Source organism: Haliaeetus leucocephalus, unplaced genomic scaffold (genome assembly GCF_000737465.1).
Source record: "Haliaeetus leucocephalus isolate CR32 unplaced genomic scaffold, Haliaeetus_leucocephalus-4.0 Scaffold306, whole genome shotgun sequence".
Classification (NCBI taxonomy): Eukaryota; Metazoa; Chordata; class Aves; order Accipitriformes; family Accipitridae; genus Haliaeetus; species Haliaeetus leucocephalus.
In genome coordinates, this window is record NW_010972742.1 from 3,286,635 (window position 1) to 3,299,252 (window position 12,618).

A 12,618-nucleotide genomic window follows, 5' to 3' on the forward strand; every position below is an offset into this window, starting at 1 on the left:
CCTGAAAGCATATATTTTTGAGTAGCATCTACTCTATGACCAGAGCAGAGTGAGGATTGGGTCAGCTCTGCATTGAAGTGGCCTTGTGTCACCCAGGAGAGGCTGGGCCATGTTGCTGTCCCCACTCACAGAGCCATCAGCCAGATGTGATTTGTACAGTGATGCTTAAGCACCTATGCTAAAGCTTTCTTAGTTTTCCTTCCTTTCCAGTGCCCCCAGCCTAGCCAAGCTGATGGCTGGGATGAAGGAGGTGGCTGAGATGCTGGGGATGAAACCTGCTGTCTCCTGGCACGCGAGTCCTGTGTCCCCAGTGACTGATTCACCCTGACCCACCTCTGCCCTAGGGCAGCCCTGTGACACTGCCAGCTGCCGGGTTGCTGGACTGTCTGGCAAGATTTGGTACCCTGCTGCACACAAGCATTCTCCTCCGGCAGAAGGAGAAGGGCATAAAAACAGAAAATGGACCTGGATCCAGCAGCCAGTTCTCCCCAGTCCCAGAGGGACGGAGGGACTGGGCTAACTGGCCAGCTTAGCAGGTGATGGGTGCTAGGAGGCTCACACTGGACAAGTACAGATAGCAAAAGCCACCCTAGAGAGGATGCAAAAAGGCTGTTTGCAGCCATATGCTGGCTTGCTTTTCCCTGCTAGATTCAGACTGAGGATTTTCCTCCCTGTCGAACCCAGGACTGATAGAAAAGGACCCACCCAGAGCAACCCCCACCGCATTTTTTGGCTCTGTGATGCCCATGCCCATCCCACAGACGAAGCCCACAGACAAACCCAGGGAGTTTGAAGCCGCTGGGGCTTGCCCAGCTGGAGGGGGTGTTTCTGAACCCACTCACAGCATCGCGCTGCGGGAAAAACAGCCGAGGAGGGCTGGGATGGAGAGGGCTGGGGGAGGCAAGAAAACCAAAACAGAAACAGAGCTCGGAGGGAGGGAGGGGGTCCTTGTTTTTCATCCCCAGGTGAGGCAAGGCAGGGAGGAGGAATGCTTTCCTCTGAATCCACTGGGCCTCGAGCCACGAATGCACCCACAGCCTGAGCCCCCGGGGGGGGGGGCTGCCTTCGCCCCCGAGAGCATAGGCTTACACCATCCCAGCCAGCTCAGCGGCTGTGGCACATCGCATCGATCCCTGCTCGGCAGGCAGCTTGAAATGCAGCAGCTTTGGAGGGAGAGCAGCGGGGAGGTGGGGAGGAGGGGGGGGGGGCCCCATTCTGCAGCCTCCACCATCCCAGGGAGCTCTGCAAACTTGTCTGCGCAGCCCAGCAGCAGCAGCGAAAGCAGGCGACCACGTACCACGAAACCTGGCAGCAGCACACCCGATGCTTTCCTCCCACTCAAGACAAATCAGCCTTTATCTTCCGGCTAAGTGGGCAAGAGGTGCCTCTTCAGACGATGACTGTGCTGGCTGCAGAGAGCCGGGAGCGCAAGGCATGTCACGGGCAGGACCTACAATGGCTCTTTGTAATGGGTTTTGAGGAAGCTGCAAGCCCAGGAAAGCAGAACAGGTTTGGCTTACAGGCTGAGCAAAGACCAAAATCCTCCCAGGAGCAATTATCAGGGGATCTGAGTGTAAGAAAATCCCCAGCTCCCCCTGAGCCCCTCAATTTGGATGTGAGGACAGGCTCACCTGCGAGGACACAGGTAAAAGAGCGAGAACCGTTCAGTGAGTGCTCCTGGGGACACTGCCGGTGGCAGATGTGTTGATTGAAAGTCCTGCCAGCACAGCCATTCATTTTCCTATGGCAACACAAAAATATGTTGCAGGGAAAGACTAACTTCTGCTTAATTTGGAGCTGGAAAAGATCACACTCCTTTAGATGTCTTGGAAGCATATTGATTTGACTGTCATGGTCCTAGGCTGTTGTGCTGTGTCAAAGCAAGACGTTTTGATAAGACTGAAGCAAAGGAAATGTTGAATTTTCCCTTCAGGAAAAGAATTCCCAGGACTGTGATTTTCATCCTGGCTTGGGAGTGAAGGAGACTGCCCTGCCTCCCTTCCCATGGGACAGAGATGTTTTCTTCTCTTTTCCAAGCCCTTGTCCTCAAGACCTTACTTCTGATATTCTGGATTTAGTCTTCCCAGAGGGGTCAGGTTTATTCATAACCAGGGGTGCCAGAAGGCCTTTTTACTAGTATTGTAATTACAATTGAAATGTTCGTAGAATCGGGACTCCAGAGAGAGTAGAGACTGAAGAGCAGCCCCAAACGCCTCAGGACCCTTGAGGAAATGAGGAGATCTAGCACACAAATTTGGAGACCCATGGATAAGCCATAAAAGCCCTCCTTAGTTCTATTCTGCATCATGCTTATGACCGTAATACCAAACCAGAGCTCCCACAGGGAGGCCGTATAGGAGCAGCAAAACAAATGGTGGTGAATGGAGAAACATCTCCCACCTGCTGCTGTCAAAGGCTTTTTCTCCTGTAAGTGCAGCAATATGGACTCAGAGACTGAGTTCAATCACTGCAGCTCGGCAGCTTTGGCTAACAGACACATCTTGAGTCACAGGACGGCTTTCTATTTCTATTTTCTATTTCCTTGCAGGCCAGTTTGTATTGGTACAAGATTTTGTCACGCACACTCTTTAACAGATGTCTGTGTTGAGGCACTTCACGGCCGTGCCGCCTACATCTCCTGCTGTGCAGGAGGTTTCTGTGTCCACCTGCGTGCATGAGTGATGAAGCAGGAGAACATGCAGAGCCATGTCCAAGGCTCGCTTAGGTTGGTGCCAGGCTGTAAGAACAGGCTCCAAAGCGTGGCATCTCTTGATGGATATCCAAAGCAGACTATTTCCAGAACACGCCTACCTGTTTCAGCATCAGTCCCCAAATTTGGATCATTCAACCTCCCACATCGATACCTGTGAAACAAGAGCCTTAGCCCCCTTCCCACCCGTCTGTAATGTATCTGGTACTGGGATGACCTCAGGTATAAACTGGTGAATTGGGACATCTGTTTGCTGTTTGTAACGCACTCGCAGCCCAGAAATGTAACTGAACTTTGCTCATGGCATCAGATCCACCACTGCGTCCCAAGAGGTTTTGTGGCCTTTTCAATCCCATGTTCAGATCTACAACCCCATGTGCAATGGTTGACCTAAATGGTCTTGAAGGGCTTAGAGATATTTGGACACGAGCAACACTCCGGCAATGCCAAGAACTAGCTTCACTCTGAAATGTGCAAAAGCTACTTCTGCGTGACTCCTGCCAAGAGAGCAATAATCCCATCTGTAAAGCCGGGGCCAAGCCAGCCCAAGCCAGGGAAGCTACGGCCCTGTTTCATTTCAGAGCAGCAGGAAGGTTTTGCATTAAAGAAGCAGATTTCAAAATGAATATATCTAGAAGAAAGAATATGCCATCATGGGAACCCACTGCTCAGGGCAGGTGAAATTTGCCCCATGTGGCTGCCCAAAAGGGGCAAGGTGCCAAAACAAGGAAAGATTTAAGGTTACTTCTTTAGAAACTGAGGAACTGTAGGTGATCCTCGGTAAAAGCAACCCGGGCTTCTGTGTGTGCTGTTTCCATTCTCAGCAGAAAGAAAAGATGCAGCAAATCAGGGGTTTATTTTAAACCTTACCTCCTGGCTCTTCTGCTCCTCATTCAATAGAGTCATGCTCCTGATTTACACCATTTCTGAGGGAGCCTTGCTCTTGGAAATGGATCTGGAGAAGCTTTTCCAGATACCCAGGTGGATCGGGTCCTCTGGCAGGGACAAAGCCCTCTGTTTCCAAAGGCAAAGTGCAAACATGGAGTTAGGGCTGGCAAGTGAGTCTGGGATTTGGTTGTGAAATATATGCATGACTTGTACATGGGGCTTATTCCCTGCTCCCTGCCTGGCTCCTGCCTGGAAATGAGCTGGATCCATGCACACAGAAACTGCTCAGTCCTCCTCTGGCAGCTTTCCCCATGCAAAGAAAAGGATAAAAAAGAAAAAAAATATTATTTTTAAAACAGTCTGAAAGGCAAGAGCTCTGCAGAGATCAGGTTAAAAACATATTTCTGGCTCAGTCCTCCTCCCTCCCCCAGAACCAGCAGAAGGGCTTCCATTTTGGTACTCAGTACAGAGGGAGAATTACCCTGACACGCAAACGCATTCATTTCAGAGACCTCCTTTTGCTGATCCTTCCTTCCACAGCTCCAAGGCTGCCTGCATGGAAACTGCCATTATACTGATGTTGCCTGGATCCAAAATCTGCTCAGACAGTGCCAGCCTGCTGCCAGTCCCACCACGTGTACCCCAGCCCCTCCAGAAGCAGGGTTGAAGTGCCCTCAGGAGGCAGAGCCCTGGGCTAGGACATGGGGGTGGCCTTGCCCACCACCTCGCTGGACCATTCCAGGTGACCTTTTGCAACTCATTTTTCCCACCTACAAGAAGTCAGCATCAATGCTTAGGTCTTTGCAAAGTGCTTTGAGTTCTACAAATTCACAAGTGCCAGTGCAAAGCAGATACTGTTAAAAGCAGGGTTACTTCTGGCCCAAGAACTGCAGCTGAATGTTTGGATTTTGATTCAGCCACTCATGCAACCATCAGTTAAACTTTAAGCAACGTACAGAAATCCTGTTGGCTTCCATGAGACCAAAGGACACATCTGAAGTGAAGCGGGGTTAAACCAGGCTTTCCAAAAGAGTCTGACTGAGTTAAACATTCAACTCCCAATGAAACAGGATGTGGGCACCTGCCCGAATCCCTAAACCTTTTCTGAAAACAGGATGTGAAGGTAACAATCCTTTACCTGGGTAAATAACTTGAAGAGTTTTATGCCCAGCTTGGCCCGTCTTTCCCAAAACGTCATGTTTTCCATTAAAGGGAGCCATTCAGGAAATGAATAACTCTGAGCCTTCACAAATGTTGAAGCCATGTAAATAAGGACGGGTGCCCGACGGTGCCAGTAGTTTTGTCTTAGTGGCTCATCCCTGACAAGGGTGGAGTGGCTTCTGATCCCACGGTGGCACCCCGAGTGCCTCGTGATTTTGCAGAGCATTTGAGAACTAGAGCTCTATTCTGCTCAAGCAATCCTCATCTTGAAAATGAGGTTATGGAGAATCCACTGAAAATCCCTTTGCATTTCCTTAGCACTGAGGAAATGAGTGAGATCAACTGCAAACTCTTGCAGCGAGCATGCCTTGCCAGAAATATTTGTGCTTGGACCAGCAAAGCCAACCTTCCCAGGCTGGCTTGGGAGACCAGACATTTTGCTATTTGACTCCAAGGGAAAATGTCGCCAGCTGCCAGCATTTAAACCAGCAATGTTACTTCTGAGCACAAAATCAGCCAGGCAAGGCATTGTGACGGGGAGACAGAAGGGGAGAAAGGAGGGCATGGACTCGGTACAGAAACCACCACGCCGAGAAACCCAGCTGTGGCACAGAGCTAGAACATGCCCGGGGGTGAAGCCAGATGATACCAAGCCATTGGGACTGTTTGCTTCATATTACTGCCATCCTTCACCCATTACTTGTCCTAGGAAAGGGGGCAGAACGTGCTAATGTTATTGCTTGTGATTGCCTGACCCTGCTCCTAGTCTGACAGCCTGGAGCAGACTGATCCACGGTGTGACTGTACGTCCCACGCTCTGCTCTGGGTATCTGGACGTTGCACTGGCAGATTGACTCAATCTCACCTAGGTACTGAGGATGAACTCGGGTTGAATTACTCTGAAAGATGATTGCTTTTTTTCATGGGGTCCATCAGCGTGATTGCTCCCACATCACACGCTCGTCCTCTCTCTGCCTTTTCCCCACTCCCCTTGGCACTTCCAGAAGCAGCAAGGTGAAAGCAGATGTTGGCCGTTTGCAAGACTTTTCTTTCTGAGCCAGGCAAAAGTGACTTCGATTTTCCATGCTGTTCTAGCAGGCTTTTCAGACTGAATGCATAAGTGGATATGGCTAATGGTGAATTTACCAAATGAGTTGGGAGCTATAGAGGCGTACATATATATGGATATCAAATGTCTGATTCAAACAAATATCCCATGACTGTTCTTCATAAAAACAAGAATTTATACATGAAAAATTGTTAACATCAGTATGTTTCCTACAAAGAGAAAGTTTCATAGAGGTTGGGTTTCGTGGGTGTACGTTGCCTACATTTCAAAATCTGCCCACAAATGTTTTCTGTCTTAAACACATCAAAAACTTCCCAGCAAAAAGTGACAGAGTGTATCTCGCTGCAGTCAGAAATGTGATTGCATCATATGTAGACATATCCAGGCTAGCCTTAAGCTAATTAGGTCCAATCTCAACAGCAGCATTGCTCGAACAAAGCTGTAAGAGACACAGGGCATGTATCCTGGTAGTTTCATGATGGGGACGTCCATGCCACAGAGGCTGGGGTTCCCTGGGAGGCCATGCTGATGCCGCCTTGAACATTTCCATGTACTTCAGGGAAAATTCTTCCGGTTCTCCAAACATTAAAATATCATTTGGGAAAATATTCCAAATTTACTTTCAAAACTGAAAACAAAAATTAAAAAAATGAAATCTTGAATGCCTTCCTAAATAAAAAATAAGAGCTTTACATTTTATTTTACTTCAGGGGATGTCTTGATTTAATATTTTTTTACATAATTTGATGACGTGAAAGAAATTTTAGTGCGCAATAGAAGCACCATTGCTAACGAACATGTCATAACATAATGTGGCATGTCGATCTGTGGTGGAACAGGTGGAAGTTTAATACTCACAGCACTGCTGCCTGGCACTGGCTGAAGCCTTCTACCCCAGCTTCCTTGCAAAGCGTAGGTTAAGGACGAGACAAGAACCTGCAGACGGGGTCCTGTGGCACTGCAAGCTGCAGCTGGAGGCTCGTGGTGCCAACGGCCGATGAAGACGCTCCGAAGATGCTGCTACGTGCGGGGAGCGGTGCTGGACTTGACTCTGAAACCCAGTGCAGCAGCAGCCTCCAAGTGCTTTGTTACACAGTTAATATGAATGAAAAACTCCCACCGACTCCAGCCAATTGTAATTCAATTGTAAAAAATTTGCTCCGGGTGGCAATTTGGCATCTGCTTTCATTTCACCCCTGCACTGAGGGATTGCAGGCGATGTTAACGAGTGGCTGATTTTGCACACAGTGGGCCAGGTCCTCTGCTCATACAAAGCAGAGGAAGCACCGTTAAATGTGAAGAAACTCTGTCAGAAACCAGCCGAGGAACTGAGCCTTGGGTGTTAGTCCTTCCAATCAACTTCTCTCGGTTGCAACAGCAGCTTAAAGCTGCAAATTTTGGGCTGCAGCCTGGACAGGTCGCGGGGTTGCTGTTTGCCTCCGCAGCCCCTTGAAACATCCGCTCTCGTGCCGTGTTATCGCTCTGGCATTCCAGAGTGCTGAGCCCTGGCCTCAAGCAGCCAGAGGAATATGCTCCCCAAGCACTAATTCCTTCTTTTTCCCCAGAAGAAGCCCACGCGATGGCTCCTGTTGTGCAACGAGGATGGACTGGTCTCCTGCCAGTCCCCAGATCCAAGCTCTGGGCTTGGTCCCCGCAAGTGCATCCAGCTCCACAGCATGAACTGGGTGATGGGACCATCATGCTTCAGCTGTGGTGGGACTGGGACAAGCCCAGGGTGAAGAAGAGCTACAGGACTTGAAGCTGCTGGAGGGCAGCAGCCTCCTCCACCCCATGGGTGCCCAGGTTTGCATCAGCTCATCCAGAGGCAGAATTGGGACCTGGTCTGGGGGAGATGTGCCACATCTCGGGTCCTCGCTTCTGTTTTTCCCACTGATTTTGAGGATAAAAGGGAAGGTTTCTCCGCACAGAGGGTAGCTCAGCTGCGGGTCTCCTCGCCACAGGGCAAAGCTGCAGCAGAGTTTCAGTGTGGACTGAATTCACAAGGGATAATAAGAAATTGTACACACACGAGAGCAATAGTTAAAAAAACAAAGATGTGGGGAAGAGATAGAAAAGCTTCAGGATGAAAACCAGGCTAATTGCTTGGGTTAGGAGGAGGCTCAACCACATCTGCTTACTGCAGGGTTTTTTGCCGCTTCTTCAGCTGCAGTCGCTGTTGGAGAAAGGCTTTGGGACTAACCAAGCTGGTGAATCATGCCAGGCGAGCTCCAAAGGAGCCAGCGAGCTTTTCCAGAGTCTTTTTTTTGTTGACAAGAACGTTGTGCTGACAAAACAGCCCATTTTCCCCAGTCTAACCTCCTCCTTATCCACCATCCGTTACAGGAGTGTTGGCTGACATGGGATTGTGGCAGACGCAGATTATTAAGTTGTTGACAGAAAGCTCATCCACTTTGAACAGTTATCATCGCGGGGAGCATCCACCACACAGGCTGCTCCTGACAGACTCTCTCATCAGCCAGATGCCATGTGTAGGGAAGCCTCCTTGAGACGCATGCCCCCATTTTCCCTCTTAATGTATTTAAATGAGTTTCCCAGCAGTGTCACGGCTGATTAGGCCTGCAGAGCAATTTATGAGGGGACACAGCAACAAATAGGCCTGGAAAACCTTCTTACCTGTCCTCCAGATGAGTACCTCTCTGCAAGGGAATAGGTATGGAGGTAGGAGGGGGAATAATTTGGGTGAGTGCTGTTGTGACTGTTGTCCTAATGAACAGGGAGAGGAAGGAGGAGCGCGGGAGCATGCCTTTACGGATGGGGAAAATCATCAGGACAGACCTGCACCTTGCCAAAACCTCTGTTGTTTTACCGATTTTGGTACAAGGCTACTGTTTGCACCAAGTGGCTGAAAGCCATGCCAAAGGCTGGGATTAGAAGCCAAAGCACTGTTTGGTGCTTTTTTCCTGAGTTTACTAAATTTTTGCCCTCCTGGAAATGGTGCTCAATGATAACAGGTTTAGTGGATGTGCTTGGCCATCTGGGCAACCTCTCTGAGCAGGGTCAGAAGGAAGGATAGAAAAGAGCAGGGCAGGAGGAGGAAGATTTTGGTGAAATGTCCTCATTCCTGCTCCTCTGCCTGCTGGGGCACAGCACTCCCTCCCCGCTGCTTTGCTATCCAGGCAGCTCATCTGCTAATCACAAGGAAGCAGCAAGAGCACCCCAAGCCCACGATGAAGCAGTGGAAAACTCAAGGTTTCACTTTGAAGTCTGAAAGATGAAAAGTCTTAATCAAAGCCACAGGCATGTAAAACAGCAGACTCTAAAACAATTGGGCACTCCAGCCTTCTTAGGTAATTGCAAATGGGAGGATTATTGTGGCATGGGTAGTCAAATGTGTATAAGCTTTAATGTAACTGGAAGAGGACACAGGCAGAGAGAGCACGGCGATGCAGACTTGAGCTCAGACCATACAAGACTTGCCGGAAAGTCCAAGTCCTTTACTTCATTTCCCTATCTTAAGGGGTTTCAAAAGGCCTCTGCCTGCAAGGCTGAAGAAGACTTTTAAAAGGTTTTAAAGTGGTCATTGCTGGTGGGATGGGGACAGGACTGGACACAGGCTTCATAAGAGAATCATCTTCCCAATGCCCTTAGGACAATGTGCCAGGAAACAAGGGACAACCACAATATCCAGATGGGTCAGACCAGTGCAAAAGGCTGCAGAAATCAGGAGAGATGGAGAGGAGAGGGCTTGCTACAGGCCGAGCTCTCGCTGGGCTCCAGCAACACGCTTGCTTCTTGCACTCAGTGCTTGAAAAGAAAACGTCAGAGCTGGCAGAGGGTGGCCTGTGCCACCAGCTCAGATGATGGTGTGGGGAAGCTGGAGCAGAACCCAAATATGCCCATTTCTCGTTGCAGCATTTGTGTCACGTTGGCTCCCAGCAATTCACAACCACGCTCCATGTGCAACGACACGCACACGTGAGCAAGAGCTTCTGGCGCAGGGAGGTTTCTGCCATTGAAAATGTGCTTTTTCCCTGATTGGAAAAGCTAATTAGTAATTAGAGAGGAAGGAGCATCACATCAAGTAGATTTGCAGGTTCTTTTCTAGCCCATTGGGTTTGCAGAGAGCAACGAGCAGCTTCTCCTGTGAGCCAGCGGAGGGGAGCAGGGGGATGGACGAAGAACAGGATCGTCTTTAAGAATGAAGAGGACATGAGACAAAATGTTCTTGCTCAATGTTGTAAACAACCCTAAAGTGTTTTGAAAGACTCTGTCAATATAAATTACTGACAAACAAGACGCTGGAATTGCAAAAGAGGAACCCAGCTGGAGAAAGGCTGCTTGCAGAGTGCCTCGCCGCCATCCACCTCAGATACTCAACAGCGCTGGCACCGCTCTCCTCTGCCCTCACACATTCTTCTCTATTCTTCCCCCTCTCACATGGAGGAGATGCATCAAATGGTCTGTGCGAGATGACTGCATTAAAGCATCCTCCAGACCCAGCTCCTGTGGCCTCGTGAGCAGAAGGAATTTACCAGCAGAGCTCTTTGCGCAGTGTTTTCCTGCTGCAAATATTTTGGGATAATTCTCTGCACAAGCCCCCACTGTGGTGTAGGTTTGTAAGGTTTGCTCAGCGGTGTCTGTGTCCCTGCTCCTTCCCCGTGGGCAGCTCATCCCCATCCTCACAGGGCAGCAGATCACAGAGCTCTTTGCGTTCACCATGGGGTAAACGTGCACTTCGGCCACGGCCGGGGAGCAGCTGCTGTGCCATAAATTCACACCCCAGGTTACCTCGTGTTAACTTTCTCATGTGGCCGTACCTGCTCCTGGGATGGCAGCCAGAGCTCTGTGAGAAATAGCCATGGCAGTGCCTGCCTGACTCAGCTCGGGTAGCAGACAGCCCTGGCAGTAACGCTGGCAAAAAAAAAGCCCAAACTAGAGTAATGCTGTTCTCTTCACCATGGCCTGGAGTGATTTGAGCTTGCAGGAAAGGTGGTGCACACTCTCTGAGTGCATTGGGGTTCAATGATGGAGAGAAGTGTGCTCACACCCATACAGTTCATGCTTTGGTACAGGTTGGGGCCAAAACTCCCTTTTCGGGGGTGTGTTAACCCTCTCCCAAAGAGATCAATTGAAAAAAACCCTTCCAGGGGCTGTTGGTGTGGCGAGCTCCCAGTCCAGCCCCAGCACCAGCCCTCTTCCCATCAGGGCTCTGGTGGTAAATCTCAGGAGGATTTTAATGATATCAATGGGAGTTACATCTCCAAAACCTCTCTGGATCTGAGCCTAAATTACCAAAACAAAAGCTCCAAAGCCCACCGCAGCCCCTCAAATTGTCTGTTTGCACCTCTGACATTTTAATCTGGTACCTAACGAGGAAGACAGATGAAAGAGATGAAAAACAGGAACTTCTGCACCCAAAGACTTTCTACCAGTTCCTGATACTACCCTGTGAATGGCATGAATTAGAGCTCTGCACTTTTTCTTTGCTGTTTAAAGCACAGATGTCTAAGTAGAGCTCCAGGAAGAGAGCTGCGCCTGGTGCGGAGCCACGGCATGCACGTGGTGATGGTTTAAAGCCATATGGGATTTCCACCGGGCCCTACTGTACTTGAGCCCCAAGTTCAGAGCAAGGGGAGTCCTGCTGCGTCCCCTGTCTGGAGGGGCGGCTTTACCAGCTACATAAATAAACTGGAGTGTCTTCATCCACCACTGAAATACTAACACGGCCGGGATGGCAGTAAGCCAAGCAGAGAGATAATATTTTTCTTAGATATTAGCCTAGTATGAAATCAGAGCAGAAGTATACTCAAAGAAAGTCTTGACAGGGAATAATGAGAGTTTCAGGTGGGCTTTTAAAATTTAACAAGAAAGCTGAGAAAATAATGAATTCTAACAATCCTCCCTATGATTAAAGGGTCTCAGCACTACCCCCTGGTGCGGCACCGGTAGGAAGTGCTTTTCAGAAGGATTTAGTGGTTATCTCTGCTTCTGCTTACATTACGGGAAGCTCCAGGAAAGCCCAGAGCTCGCTGGTCCTTTAGCAGCGGTGAGCCCAGCTCTGCCAATGGCACCGGTGCCCACCGAGCCCTGCCCCAGTACAGATGTCACCGTGGGGCTGGGGGAGCAGGCAGGGCTGCCCTTGGACCAGGGCTCCTGTAGTTTGCCGGAGCTGCAGGGCTTTGGAGCAGATCCTGAGCCTCCCCAAGGAGGAGACATCAAAGCCAGACCAGGATTCAAGCAAGGACCGGAGAGAAGGTCTTCTCCACGTGCACTTCGCTGTCGCTCAGTCGGCTCTGCCTCCACTTGGGGCTAAAAATCCGTCGCCGAGACACTGACGGGCATCCCAGAGCAGAGCTGGGGTGACAGCCTGACCCAGGGATGGAGGGCTGGGGGAGGCAAAAGGAAAACAGAGAAACCACCCATTTGCACTGCCACCAAGATGCCAGCGATGATCCCGTGTAGTGGCATCGCTCCGCGGCTAGCCCGCGAGGAGCATTTTGGCTGCCGTCTCTCCCTGTCAGCCTGCAGAAACATGAGACGATGGACGGTTTGCAGGAGCAGAACTAACAAGCCAACAAATCAGGCCGCTGCCATCTCCTCCGCCCCTCTCTGTCTGGTTCAATAACAGCCGATGGGGGAGGCTCCCAGAACTGCTGAATGGCTCGATAACCAGGAGCCAAAAACATTCAAAACCACACGTCTAAATTAATTCATCCCAAAGCATCCGCAGACAGCAAGGGGGGGGGGGAGGAGGGAGGAGGTGGAGGAAAAGAAACAGAAGAAGGAGAAACGACTTGGCCTCTTTTCAAGCCCTTTCTAAAAATGCTGA